Genomic DNA, 16,019 nt, shown 5'->3' with positions numbered 1-16,019 from the left:
TGGAAAACAGTGGTTAACACAACATTACTATTCAGATATCAGATCATGGTACATGACACTTTTAATATTAGTTAATCTTGTGTCTTATAGAGGCACTAACATTGTCAGATGAGACTTGATTGTTTAATGCTTTCAGAGCTATACTTGCTATGCATAACCTGTACACATTTCAAATCATACCATACCAGAGTAAACACATCCAGTCCAGGGTTTTGAATTTTATTGACAGGCAGTTACAGTTTTATTTATATATAACCTATATGAGACTATTACTGTAATATTGACTGCTTTATTCAGTGAAAACCATACCCATTTTTAATACTACCAGGTGACATTCTACTCCTTTATATTTATTTGGTATGAATACTTCAGGCTAGATTGTTACTCACCAGCCTCACAACACAGCCTTTGCAATCTGCTGGCATGGGCTTCCTGGTTCGCAGCCCACTCAGCTGGAGCTGTAATGAAGATAGAGAAAGATTTATGCATACCTATCCATCACATACATAGGCTGGACTTCGGTAAACAGTTGTCGATATGAATACTTACACATGCCAGGGACATCACCCGTCTGCCATGCTTTTTGGACCCACTGGTCCAAGATTTCCCTCTTCCTCCGCTTCAAGTCAGCATAGTGGTGCCAGACCTGCTCACCAGTCTGAGGGATGCCAGTGGCACTGGTAAGGTCACAGGTGAGACTTTTCCAGGCCTCATCTTTATATTGGGAGCCCTGGTACTGGTCCTGCAGCAGTCTCACATCATGTTTTTTAACAAGGAGTCCTACTATGACCTTGGACTCTTGTATGCCCCAACGCTGTGCCTGAAAGCACATGCCCTCTCCAACACCTGCCATACTGCCTACAGTGGGGAGCTATAAACAGTTATGAGCTGTATTCCCACCTACGTGTTTAAATATGGCCGATTTCTCAACCTTTTCCTTGATTGGATGGTTTTGAATATGGTGAGCTAAGCAAAGCTATGGAAAAACCTGCTTAGCTAAGGTTGGCAGTGCTTAAGGGGGCAAGTTCAGCATTGCTTACCAATGGGCAAATCAACTTAGTTGGGCTACTCATTGCTTAGCATTCATATTTACAAAATGCTTACACCCGGACAGCATAGCTGTACAATGCTTAGTATTTCATATGTTTTACTTTATGGACTACAACCTGTATGGGATTAACTCATCATTCCTGACATATTATAAATTTCTTTACCTTCCCTGACATCCCCCAATGTGCTTTCATTACATTTATTCTTGTGTGACTATACTGTATGGGGCACTTGTGTTTATATGGGGGTTTCACAACTTTATTACACTGACACATCACATCTGGACATACTACACTACTCTGCTTAACAAATATGTGTTATTTACTACCTAATTATTAAAAAAATAAATTATGTACTGCTTTCACATGTAAAATGCTAATTGACTTTATTGGGGATCGAACCGGGAATGACTACTTGCAAAGTAAACACTCTAACTACTTCACTATTTCCACGTTTCTATGTTTTGGAGTATATACCTATTTAACAACTTATGATGTGTAAGCTAGGCTGAGCAGAACTGCGACATGTGCACACCTACTCAGCTATGCTTAAACTTTATTGGGGACTGAAAAAAATTAAACTGTTGTGTTTTATTTTTGCACTGTAGGGGTATGTACATTGATTTCTGCAACATTATCTGTGGGGGGCTGTGCTTTTACAATGGTGATGACATGGCAGGCTTTGCATTTGAGGTATGCTCCACAGACGCGAACAGTGTCACACACTGCCTAGATATTTGAGTTACATTTTTGGTCCATTTTTCATAGAATTGTGGCTTTTGTGTGGATTAGTGGCAAATCATTAAAGATTGCAGTTAGAAAATACTGACAGACATTTGCGTTTTAGACTTCATACCCTTCAGCACATTCATGCTAATGCATAACCTGTTAGTCTATCAACTTAAGTCTGTATGAGCCAGACTTTTATTTGCTTTCTCCAGATTTTCTACTCTAAGAGGTTGAGAGGAATTTTATGGACACTCTCGCCACCATTACATTGCTGTACAGCAATTATTGTGTGCAGGGGGCATGTGTATTGTGAGAACACTGCTCTCAGACACACCCCCTACACTCGCACACAGATCCATGTACATTTTAGAGCATGGCAGTGCGCCTTCATACATATGCATGGTGCACTGCCATGCTGCACGGGAACAGTCCCTTCCATGCACGGACGTTTGCTGAATCCCAGTAGTGTTCTTTAGGAAAATGATTGCTGTGAATCTAAAGGAATATTGCTTTAAAAATGACACGTTAGTGGCGTCATTTCCTGTTTTTAATTTTTGGCGGACTATATAAGTTAATTTAGTTATTGTTTTAACTGTCTGAAGAAATTTGGTGTAAACTAAATGAAAGTGCTCATGATAAGTGTATTTTAACTTGGAAGATTAATTAAACAGTCAAGTTTTAGCTGCTACCGTGCTCCACACTGAGTGATTTTTATTTTGGTGTATAGTTTAGTATTTTGGTGTTTACGTTTTATTACTTTACAAATGAGTTAGGCATTTAAAGCAGTATTTTTAAAAAGGACATTCAAAGATTAACATTATTTCTAATAAGGGTATGGTAAATGCAGGTTTGTTTATGAAGCAACAAACATAGGTATGGTTAATTATTCTATAGAGCTAGCCCCTAATGGAAAATGTAATTGTAACACCAAAAGGGTTTATATATTTAGCAGGTCCTCTTCACTATCAAAATGCCACATCACCGACTTTCATATTAGCGAGCCAATAACACTGAAAAGACAGATCACTGACCACTCGGAACACAGATGGAAAACAGACAGTAAGGAAGTGCTTGGCCAGCATGTTGACGTTTGCCCCTTACCTCCATGCAATCTTGAAGTTGGTATATTTAGTTATGGGGGTGCCCCCCAAGTGAATTTGTTTTGTTTGCTGCCATTGTTGTGTGGTTGTTGTGTTGGCCAACGGGTTACTCACCATCCATTTTCCATCAGTGTTTTGAGCTGTTGGTGTTCTGTCGTTTCAGTGTTGTCGGCTCACTCATATGAAAGTCGTATTTTGGGAATGTGTAGGGGATCCATATTTAACACAGTGCATTTCATGCCCAACATTTTGTATCAAGAAAATGGAAAATGCATTAAAAATGATGATTTACTCATATGTTTATGCAGTTAAAAAGGTCGACACCAGAAATGTTCTATGTAGGCATGCTAATGTGTGTAAAGTGTTTATAAAATTTGTGGTTTTTAATTTTAGAAAGAATACCTCTATTTGCTAGAGGAGGTAATTAAGCAGTTTATTTTAAGGAAAGAGAACTAAACTGGCAACTGTTGCTAGAGGCATCTAAACTGCCATGATTCATAGGTTCATAGGTAGGTACTAGGCTATTGGCCCTGGGGCCTATACAAGCCCAGCCAAAAAGGTACCCTGGCTTTTGCCACCCAAGAAAATTATTTTCCTGTGCCACTGTCAAACAGAGCCACAGAGGTGATCTTCCTATTTCCCATCCAATCATCAAGATTTTTCTTGAAGAGTGCTAATGAGGAGTTTTGTTTGATATAGATAGGTAGTTTATTCCAAAGTATGGGGAAGTCTCTGGGACAGGAATCTACTCCTCTGGCATGTTCTGTTTTTGTGGTGACAAGATTTAGGTCCCTAGAGCGTGTAGCTCGGAGGGATTGGGATTTCTTTAAGTGGAGCATGTCCAACAGCTCTGGGTTTGACATAGCTTTGTATGTTAGGCAGAGATCACCTCTGAGTAGGCGATATGTGACGGAGTAAAGCTGGAGTTTTTTGAGACGGTCTGTGTAGGGCATCTGTTTGAGGCCGGTAATCCTCTTTGTGAGGTATTTCTGTAGCCTTTCCAATTGTTGTAGATGTCTTGTGAGGTACATACCAAAAGAGGCGTTGTACTCTATAATGGGTCTAATGAGTGATGAGGAGAGGGGAACAATGACCTCTTTTTTCTGGATGAGAAACCTTTTGTGATGAGGTGTGCCATGTAGAAGGATTTCCTGACTACTGTGGCGATGTGATTATCAAAGGAGAGACTACTGTCTACCTGTGTCCCAAGGTCTCTTATCACACTTTCAGTGTTAAGTATACTACCGCCTATGTTGTAGTTCATGGGTACAGAGTTTTTACCAAAGGGGATGACAATGCACTTTTTGGCATTGAGCTTGAGGCCATGGCTTTGACACCAGGCATCTGTCTCAATGAGGCCCTTTTGTAGGATGTCCACATCGTTAGGAGTTTCGAATATGGCTCCTAGTTTGCAGTCGTCTGTGAACTTCATTAGCCAAAGACTTTCTATGTTAGTCTGTACTTCAGAGAAGTAGATACCAAACAGGAGAGGGCCCAGGACTGAACCCTGTGGTACTCCACTTGTCACTGGTCTAAAGTCGGATTTGGAGTCTGCTACTTTCACAGTGTGGGTTCTGTCAGTGAGCAGGTTGGCAACCCATCTTGTGACGTAGGGATTTATACCTAGTTTAGTGAGTTTATCTATAATTCCAGAGTGGGGGATGATGTCAAAAGCCTTGGCAAGATCTAGATAGGCTGTGTGAACCACCTTACCCATGCCTAGGGCTTTGGTGACTGCTTCAAAGAAGTCTATCAAGTTTAGGAGACATGATCTGCTTTTTACATACCCGAACTGGGTGGGGTCCAGAGTTTGGAGATTACCCAATGTCTTTGTTTATGAGTTCCATGATGATACTTTCCATGGCCTTGCAGACTAGGCTCATCAGGCTAATGGGGCAGTAGTTCCCGGGGTCCGTGGTGGCTCCCCCCTTGTGGAGTGGGATAACCATCGCTGTGCGCCATTCAGCAGGCACAAAGCCTGAGGTGAGGCTATGATTGAACATGGTACTTAGGTGGGGTGCCAGTTCATTCTGTAGTTCATGTAGAACACAGCCTGGGATGTTGTCTGGTCCCATGGATACTGTGTTCTTGGCTTTGGAGAGTGTGTTTTTTAACTGTGCAGCCATGATTACAGGAACTTTGCATTATTCCGGTATAGAGATGGGCCCTTTAGGGGGTGAGAGAGAGGTAAAGTTAGCACTGAACCTATCTGCCAGGATGTTGGCAATATCAGTTGGTTCTGTATATTTAGTGCCATTGTGCTGTAACTCAGAGCAGATCTGAGTGTTGCCATTAAGATTCTTGACATAGCTATAGAATGCCTTGTGGTTGTCTTTAGAATCAGGGGTGATTTTGTTTTCATAACTAGGTTTGGAGAATTTTATCAGGGATCGCAGCTTCTTACTGAGGCTGACCAGGGAGCTCCTCCACTCATGGGATTTTACTCTCTTTTGCAACAGTTTCTTCCTTCTGTTGTACAGTTTGTTTATGGCAGGGGACCACCAGATTGGCTTCCTTTTTTAGAGGATAGTGTCTTGGTTCTGTTCGTGGATAGCACGATCCATGTACTTATGTAAGTGCTTATAAAGTGCAATTGTGTAGGATTCAGTAGTCATAACTGTATTGTCCATCTGCATGAGTGTCATGAAGTTCACCACTTCTGTCTTAAGAAGCATGAAGTTGGCTTTGGAGATATTTTTTACCATGGTTTCCTTAATGGGGGGTGGGGGCAGGATGTGGATATCTAGGGTAATTAGCTTATGGTCAGATTGGACCAATGAGGAATTGACTTCAGGTGTGGAACACTGGTCACTCATGTTGGAAATGACTAGATCTAGGATATTGTTGCTCCTGGTGGGGGTGCGGATAAGTTGATCCAGGGCATTGGAGTTTATGAATTCCAGAAAGCGTTGAGTGAAGGAGTTGGTACATGAGTAGTTTTCCCAGTTAATGGTGGGGTAGTTGAAATCGCCCATTATTAGGGTGTTTGGTTGAACCCTAATATTTTCCAGTACATCAAGAAAAGAGGAGTGGGAATCCTGGAGCATGGTGGGTGATCTGTAGCAAGCTACAATTTGGATTGCAGTTTTGCCCAGAGTTAGTTGCACTTGGATAACCTCGGCTGCATTATGCTGAGCAACTAGCCTGGAGGTGTGCATATCCTTAATGAATATGGACACACCTCCGCCTTTGGTGTTCCGGTCCAGGTTACATGGCCGAAAAGTGTGGTAAGAATTGTAGCCTGGTATTGCAGGTGTGCTGTCTGGAGCCTTGAACCAGGTCTCAGTTACTGCACAGATATCAATGTTCTCCATTTTAAGGAGTGCCTCGAGTGAGTGCATTTTGAGATTTAGACTTCTAGCATTGAGTAGCATCACCCTCAGTTTTTGCTTGCCTGTTCCTGTTACGGTGGTGAATTTGTCATTTGAACCTTGCCTAAAAAAGGCACTATAGGGGCGACAAGAACCTTAGTCAGTATCCGGAATCTCAAGGGTGACAGGTGCAGGCCATCTCTGGCAAAGCATCGTGGTCTGTCGACCATGTCATCCCAGGCAGATAGATACTGGATCCCTTTAGAATGGCACCAGAAGCTTAGCCAATTGTTGAAGTCAATCATTTTGTCCTTGAACTGTGGCATCATTCTGGGTGATGGCAGAATGCTACTCAGGGCTAGGGTCATACCTGCCTGGGCTACAAGATCGGAGAGCTCTTTCATGTCTCTTTTCATGTAGTCCAGGGAGGTACATCTCAGGTCATTCACACCAACATGGACAATGACGGAGTCATATTTGTACTTGTCGTGGAGTGACCTGAGTGTGTGGGTTATGTGGCGGATCCTGACACCTGACAGTAACCTTCTCCTTGTTTAGCCTGGTGAGTGGGACATCAGTGTGTCTGACTATAGAGTCACCTATGACTAGTGTGTTGGGTATGTTGTTTTGCCTTATTGGCTGTGGTTGAGTGGCACACTGAGTCTGCGGGCTATGTGTCATTTGGGTTGTGTTGGGGTGGTGGAGGTTGCTTGCATTTCTGCTTTGGAGGTCTCTGTTGCTTGAGCAGATTAATATTGAGAGCCTCCGTGAATGTTTTTGTGTTTCTATGTGTGGATTTTGGTGGCGTAGATTTAGTGAGACTATGTGATGAGTGTGGTGTGGTGCAAGTGTTTACCTTCTCCTCCTGACTGTCAAGTTCAGTCTTGATTGGAGAGAGCTTTACCTCCAGTTTGGCTAGATAAGTGCATCTTTCACAGGTTGTAGTGTTGGGTGGTAGGAGGACAGGGTTGTCTGTGTACATGAAGCAATTTCTACATTGCCCCAAGATGCCCAGATTCCTCAGGTAGACAGGAGAGAACACTGGGAGCTGACCCTTGGACATGCCTGAATAAAAAACTATTATACTATAAGTGTGGAAAGTGAGTACAAGAGCTGTTTTTCTCTAAGCAAGTGAGGAAAGTAAGCATCAAAGATTCATTAATAAAACTTCTAGTGACTGCATTAGTTCTGAAACAAGCTAAGTGAAAAGATAGTTAATGTTTTTAACATAACTTTTAGTAATAGATGTGTTAAAAAACTAAAATTATTTTATATATATATATATATAGAAAATATTGGCGTATGCTATTTTTCTTAGTCTTTGGGGTCATTTTTTTATTGATTTTTAATGAACTTGTATGGTACATTTAACATTAAGGGGTGTGACTTAAATTAATTTGTTAGTTTCATTGGGCATTTCTCAGTCACATGACTGTGATTACATTATATATCTGTTTAGAGATGATAATTAGTAGTTCTGATGAGGTTCCACTAGTATTTGTAGGAATCAAAGAACTCAACTTTTTTATAATAAACTATGGTATGTTTTCCAGTATCAACACTGTTTTTAGCCTGTTAACAAAATGAAAATAAAAACATAAAACAAAAAAGATAGTATATTCAGAAAACTTATACAAACTACCTAAAGTCCTCAGAACATAGGAACAATACTAAGAAAGCAATCTTAGGGACTATACAAATCCTAGACATATACACTTTTAAGTGGGCACGCTTAATAGCCCCCCACCTCCCAAATCAAGCATGGTGGTACATGATAACCCTAGAGTAAATGTGTGTCTACCCATCCAATTATCAATACTAGCCTTAATGGCAGCCAATATAGCTCTTTGCTTGTTCCATAGGTTGGGAATACATTGAGTTAGGAACGTACTCATCTAATGAATCTTGTTTATTTGATGGTGTAAGTTGAGGTCCCTAGGTTGAGTATTTGTAGACCCACTGGTTTTGTGAAGAAATAGGAAGGCAGATAGGATTTCTGTATTTATTTATTTCCATTTGTTTACTGGATAGGTTAGCTGGTCTATAGACCCTTTTCAGTCACAACCCAGGTACTGATAAAATTACAAGACAGAAAATTAATTACTTTCATTGCATATCATATTACATTTGCATAAGTGTACAAGTGATACAGAGATGAGCTTTGCAAACAAGAAATCCAATTAAAATACTTACACATTGCAGCTTATATAGTATTTATATAAGAGAATAATATGAGATGTATAAACAAGACCGGCTCTAAATGTGAGACACAGGTCACCTTGAAACAGTGAGCAGGCTACTGAGTGTAAGAAGAGTTGTGATGATCTATTAGGACATTTGGATAGTTGAGGATCTTAATACCTTTAATTTTCTTTTTTTTTTTTTTTTTTTTTTTTTTTTGTTAAAAATCATTGGGGGGTCTTTCAAGATGAGCAGTATGTTTTGATTTGTACACTACCAAAAGCGGGGGGATTAAAATCAATGTTGGGTCAGAAATGGGAAGAGTAGTTATTTAGACCTTGAAGATATTCCCTTGGAAATTAACTGAGACAGATAAAAATTTTCCTGTGGAAAGAATATGGTGACTGCATGAGAAATATTAGTTCCTGTAAGTACCAAGGACTCTTACGACCGTATCTGTTTGAATAGGGATACCACTTATAACACATGAGGTGAGATCAGCTTTCTTAGTCAAATGCTACTCTGCTGTACCTCTTTGCATTTAGCATGAAGCTGTTTTCAGTGCACTGAGAATGCGCATAATCCAGCCCTTTTTGGAGTAGTTTTGTATCAGTAGATTAGCAGATCACAGTGCTCGGTTTGCAGTCATCAGGAGACATATTCAGCTACACTTCAGTAGTACTGCCTTGGATATCTGCCAAATAAATTCCAAACAGAAGAGGACTCAACACTGATCCCCATGCTACCTACTAGTTATAATTTTACATTCAGAGAGGATACCAGCAACTTTCACTAGCTGGGATCTGTCAACTAGCCAGATGACAATACAGTAGACAACACAGGGGTTTACATTATGTTTGTCTAACTTTTCAATAATACCAGAGAGGTATAGTGCCAAAAGCCTTGGCCAGGTCAAGATAAGTAGTGTGCACAGAGTGATCATTGTCCATAGCCCCTATAACCTTTTCAAAGAAGCTTACTAGGTTCAAGAGACAAGACATGTCCTTCACAAAACCAAACTGATTAGGGTGCAGTTCAGTTATGTGACCTATGTTCACATACATGAGCTCTGCTAGGATATGTACCATGGCTTTGTATATAAGGCTGGTGAGGCTGATAGGCCTAAAAATGCCTAGGTCTGTAGAATGAACCACCTTTTTATAGGGAGGTCACAGTGGGTGTGCTCTGGGCATCAAACCCTGTAGACAGGCTGAATAGTTTTAGAAGAGGCTCAAATAGTGCATATTCGACACTAATGAGAATGCAGCCTGGTATGTTGTCTGGACCCATAGAAAAAATATTTTTAACCTTTGATATGGATTCTAAGACATGATCGAAGGTAAAAACTAAATTTCTAGGGGATGGTGGGCTCAGCAATGTTGTTAGGTGGTGTAAAGTTAACACTAAATTTGTCTAATAATATATTGGCTAGATCCTTGTGATTGGAATATGTGATATTATTATTATTATTATTATTATTATTATTATTATTATTATTATTATTATTATTATTATTATTATTATTATTGATGAGCTCTGTGCATTGATGGGTATTATGCCTTCATTTGCTGACATAGCTGAAGAAAGATTTGCAGTTTTCTTTGGTAACTAATCTATAACTGACTGTCCTCTTAGAACTGATAATACCATCTCCTCACTCTTAAACAGCATGGATTCTGGGCTGGCTGGACCACAGTAACAGTATTATGGTTACTTACAGATGAAATCCTCCTCAACACAAATAAAGAAAACCTTTCAGGGTCTCTTTTCATTTAACTTACCAGAGTTTTTGATCTTATTGACCACCTCCTGCTCCTTCACTCAGTCCAAAAAATCAGAGTTAGCTTCAGCATTGTCACCTGGTTCCAAGATTTCTTAACAAATAGGCTCATCCTTACTAAAGGAGTGCCCCAGGGCTCCATACTCACCCAACTGTTGCGTTCAGTCTTTATTAACAAACTACCCTCCGAGTTCCCTAACCTTCCCATCACTCTTTATGTAAATAACATGGTTATCCTATGATCCAGTCCCTCAAATTCATCTATTCAAACCCAACTTGAGCATGACCTCCACTCCTTTAATTTTTGGCTAAACAAACATACGTGCTCCTGAACCCTCCAAAACAAAAAATGCATGATAATTTGGAATCTCACAAAAGTTGAAAAACCTCCTAAAAATCTCAGCATTGCAGTCTCAATGGTACCTCAATAGAAATAACCATGTCCTTTAAATACCCAGGTTTATGGTATGACCCGTCACTTAACTTCCCTAGCAACATTAAAAATAACAGGAAAAACATTAACTCTCTTTTATTCTAGTCCTGGAAGATATCAGTCTTTCAATCCAGGACAGCTAGAGCTCCAATAGGCAAAGGAGCTCTCCTTGCTCAACTTGAATATAGACACTCCATCATAGACACAGCCTCTAAAAAAACTCCTTTACTCAATAGTCCACTGAAAACAAAATCTGTCAGTTCTTTCCTAAATCCTCCCCTCAGGAACACCATTGCCCTATTGTCTCTAAAGCCAAATGACTACCGGTCTCCAACAGAGTTAAGCTATTCTTAGGGTCTCCCTTTTTCAAACTACTACAGCTAGATGACTTGCTTACAAACATCATAATAGAACCACCCCTACAATCTCCACAACCTCTCCCAATTAACTCCCTTAGTCGATTCCCCTCAAACTAAATTGCACTGTACTGACCATTCCTTCTCCATTCTTGAACCCAAACTCTGGCAAGCCCTCCCGCCTCACCTAAAAGAAATTTACTCTTTTCTCACTATCAGACCACAACTCAAAAAACACCTCCATCAAAAATTTGACTGCAAGTGCTTTCACTGGACACATAACCTAACTCTCACCTCAACTTCATCACTTCTACTTTGACCCTCTTCTCTCACCTGCTGCTTCTCTCTTATATTTACTACTAAAATTAATTCACATTTGTTTTTCTACTCTGTTCATAACAATTACATTTTATTTCAAAAGACTATGGGATTCTCCACCTTATGTGATTACTCCAAGTTTGTGAATTTGCTCTGTTTTATGTTTTTAAAGCATTTCTTCACCCAGGCTGTGCCTGCAAATGGTCTACTGCAATCAGTGTATTACCCCGGTAAACAAACAAAAACAAATAAATAAAATGTTGCAACTTTAAGCTCATACTCTGCTTCACATTTTTCATGGTGTTCTTAAGTTTCTGGTTGACATGTTTCAGGGCAGTCTTGAGGTAGGTTATGGTGATTTCTTACAACTTTTTCTTTCTTTCTTTCTTTCTTTTGTTATACAGTTAATTAATACAGAGTACCACCAGAGAGATTTATTCCACAATATAGCATTATATTTAGAGTGGACAGGTACAGATTTTTCTATGCAGCTATTTATATGCTGGTAAAAATTTGAGGTTTGCATGGCAGCCCTCTCAGTTGGATCCATTTGTGGGGGATTGTAGGGAATTTTGCATACATCTTCTACAAGATGAAGTAGGTTTGCCAGGAAAAGTCCCTAAAGATTGTTTCATTTGGTGGTAGAGTGGTACCATTAAGGCTGACTGAGAAGGTAACTGATTTGTGATCAGATTTAACAATGAATAAGGAGATGAGTGCTGGAGTACAGGCAAGGGCTAGGTGGTAAGGGCCAGATCAATATATTAGAGCTTCTGGTGGGTAGTTTTGCAATTTGCTCCTGTGCATTGGTATTATAAAAGTCTAGAAAACTTGCACATTTCCATTTAAAGGTATACGTATGACCATTAATACTTGGGTAATTAAAGTCCCCTAGCAAGAAGGTATTTGACTTGATATTTAGCCCCTCAATTGTATTAAGGTAATTTTCATGATCTTTGGGTGACATTGATAGAGATCTGTAGCTAACAGGAAGTAATAGTTGGATTTTAAAGGGTGATTTGATTTCGAGGAGTTCCAAGTTAGGGTTGTGGGTAATTTGATGTGAGGTAAAGGTATTTCTAAGAAATACAGATATTCCCTACAGTTACTCAAATATTTATTTATTTGTTTATTTATTTATTTATGTATTTATTTATATTTGTTTATCAGGGTAGTGCACTGATCAATATTAACCAATTTCAGGCTCAGCCCAAGTGAAATACAAAACATTTCACAAACAAAAAATACAGACATCTAAGGAACAACAAAATAGTTCAGATAAATTACATAAAAACTGTGTATATACATTCCAGTAAACAAGCACAATGCAATATACAATCAAGCAAAGCCTAATGTACGGTAAATGCGGTAGTTTCTGAAGTGAATCAATCTTCAGTGAGTCTTGAGGGATGAGAAGAGACTCAGAAAGGATATAGTTTAAATGATGTGTCCCAAGTTGAAGCAGGAGAATTGGACTTGGATGAAGAACTGCTTTTTGAGTTGCATTCTAAATTAGGAATAAGCCTTTCTTTCCTTAATGTTGTTAGGGAGATCTTGCCAAAGAGCAGGTGCCTGAGAGAAGAAAGCATTTGCAGCGATGTGGAATTTAGTTCTAGGGTTAATGAGAGTTAGTGGCTTGTGAATAGTGTCTCAAGTTGTATGAGGATTTTTTTGTGAAATATATCAGCAAGAAGAATAAATGTGTGGAGTTGGAGTAGTCTGTAGAGTTGCAATCCCAAAAGTTGGTTAGAGCTTTGATTTATGGATAGCCATCTGGCTTTTTCTAGGCTTATGCAGTGATGCTCAGAGAAAGATGAGTTTGTAATGAATTGGTAGATGCTGTTAGAGATAGTCTGGATTGTGGCAATGTCTTTCTTGGAGGAAGAAGAAAAAAATTGATAGCCTATATTCAAGTTGAGAAAGTTGAACTCCCTTGCCCACTGGCTGCTCTTGATGATCAGGATAGAAAAGGGAAGATCTTTTTGGCACAGAAGAGGAGGGAGTTTATTTTGGCTCTCATTTTGTCTATGTGAAAATGTAAGTTTAATGACTGATCAAGCCATAGTCCTAGGTATTTGATGGTTGAGGTTGTCTCTATGGCATGAGTGTGTAAGTCAAAGATAGCTAGAGTCAGGTGCTTAGTGAATTTTCTGTGGAGTTCCAGAAACTGTAGTTTTGGTCTTGGTAAGGTTGAGAAGTAGTTTATGGTTTATGAGTCATTGGAGGAGCTCATGTAAGTCCGACTGAAGTTGGCATGGAATGCTGGTGTGACAGTGATCTGATCAGTAAATGACCATGTCATCAGCACAGCAGATATGTGGGAGATGGGGGAGGTCACAAAAAGTTTGTTAATGAATATTAAGAGGGGGCAGGAAGGGATCCCTGTGGTACACCTTTGGCAATAGGTACATATTCTGATTGGGAGGATCTTATTTTAACTCTGAACTGTGTGTCAGAGAAGATTTTTTAAACCAGAGAGCAGCGCCTGGACTGATACCAGTTTCAGTTAGTTTGTTTTAGAGAAGCTAGTAGAGAGTGAGGTTAAATGCCAGGCTTGTCAGGTCTATAAATAGGGCGCCTATAAGAAGGCCACTGTCAGACTTTAGCAGGATGTCATCAGTTAGGGGCCTAATTTCTGTCATAATATTTCATCCAGGCCACAATCCATGTTGTTTGGAGGAGAGCAGGTAGTACTCTTAGATACAGAGGAAGAGTTGGGTATAGACAATCTTGTCAAGAAATTTGCCCAGAAATGGGAGGATGGATATTGGGTGGAAGTGAGAGGTACCTTTTGGGTTGGTTTGCTTGGGAAAGGGTTTAATTAGAGCAATTTTCCAAACATATGGCATGATGTTTTGTGTGAGTCACAATTTATATATGTGGATGAGACGAAGACATAGATGCTCTAGCAGTGATATATGAACCAGGGGTTTATGTTGTCAAATCCAGGAGGGATGTCAGTAGAAACATTTTCAAGTACAATAGAGACTTCTTTGGGATATATGCAATCTGAACTGAAAGAAGGGAATGAATGGTGGCAGGGTGGGCAATGCATTATCTGTTGGAGGTGCGAAGTTTATTGATGGGAGATTGCTAAATTCTTTAAGGAAATCCTCTAAAGAAAGTTTTGCTCTACTATATTGAATAGTTGTAATAGTTGTTGTAAGTTGGTTAATCTTTTTCCAAAAGTGTTTGGGGAATGTAAGAGGGTAATTTGCTTTTTTGTTTGGAATTTCTTTTGTGCCTTCTGATGGATTTATTGGCTAGGTTATGCAAGAGTATAAAGGAAGTGTGGTTGCCAGTTGTGGGACTCTGTTTCTATTTTCTCCATGCTTAGTCCCTTAGAGTTAAAAGATGTTAGAGTTCAATGGATATCCATTCAATTTTGGTGGGTTTATAAAACCTGTGGATAACTGGGAAGAATTTGTCTTGCAACTGGAGTAGAAAGTTGGTTAGGCTTACAGCTGCTTTATTAGGGTCATGTAAGGAAAGTACATGGTTCCAGTTGTGGGCTGTGAGGAAGGTTCTGAATTTGTCTATATTTGTGCTACTCTGGTTTTTGAAGGCTTTTAATATTGATGGCAATTTTACAGGATGGTTGACAACTGTAAAGGTGATTGGGCAGTGGTCACTTGGTGATGGTGGCAGAATGTTTATGCTGGCCATGGGGTTTGACATGTTTGTGGTAATCAGATTAAGTGTGTAGTGGTTGGATGACTTGAGGTTAGGTCTTGTTGGTCCTTTTATGAGCTGAAGGAGACCTAGATCTGCTAGGAAAGTACCCATGTCAGAGGAAAGAGGGCAAAGATAATTAAAAATAAAGTCACCTAGAATGATTATGTTATTATTTTTGTGACAGTTATTTAGGATGTTAGGGATGAGTGGTTTAAATTTATTTTGGAAAGAAGAGGGTGGTAGATAAGTGTAAATCAGCAGTGGTTTGTCCTTGTGAGTTGTAAACTTTAGAAGAATCCAGTTAGGACAGGAGTCAGAGAAGGAGTTTCCTTGGGCAATGACCCTTGGGTTTAGGTTATTTTCTGTACAAAATTAGAGAGCCTCCACCTAATTGTTTGCATGGTCTGGCATCACTGCCATACTTCTAGGAGGTTAGAAAGTGTTGAAAGTTGGGGGAGTGTTTTTCAGCCCAGGATTCTGTGACTGTTAGAATGCCTGAGTTGTGCTGGGAAATAAAAGCACTTATGTGGTCTAGCTTGTAAATAGTTGTAATAAAGATAATCACATTTAAAAATGTACATGAAAACTGTAAAACTGACAACAATGACTAAATAACAAACAAACATAACCCTAAACAAGGTTACTCAAGACTGGTAATGGGATAAAATAACTAAACAAAAACAAATATGAACTATGAATCACCATTATTTACATTTTATTGTACAATGAAAAAACAAAAAAAATAATATTGGCAACAAGATTAGAAGACTGAGAAGATGACTGAAAAACAAAAGTTAGCTTTTCTTGCTGACGCATGATTACTATACCTTTTCATACAATAAAATCCAGCCTCCTTTTTATCAGCAGTTAGACAATAACAACATTTAATGGTTAAAGCAAAACACGAACTGAAACCAATAAGAGCGGTAGAGACCAGGTTTAATTTAGCGTTACAACAAGTAAATAAATACCACGCTTTCGGTAAAGACTGTGCTTCACCTTCATCAGAATACTAGATACAAAGTAACAGCTTTTGAATATGCCTACTTTCAGAAGGGAAGTGACATTTCTAATTACATTTTGGCGA

Source organism: Protopterus annectens, chromosome 8.part0 (assembly GCF_019279795.1).
Source record: "Protopterus annectens isolate FY-2018-M chromosome 8.part0, PAN1.0, whole genome shotgun sequence".
NCBI lineage: Eukaryota > Metazoa > Chordata > Ceratodontiformes > Protopteridae > Protopterus > Protopterus annectens.
The sequence above is the reverse complement of the archived record's forward strand: the minus strand, read 5'-3'. Positions refer to the sequence as shown.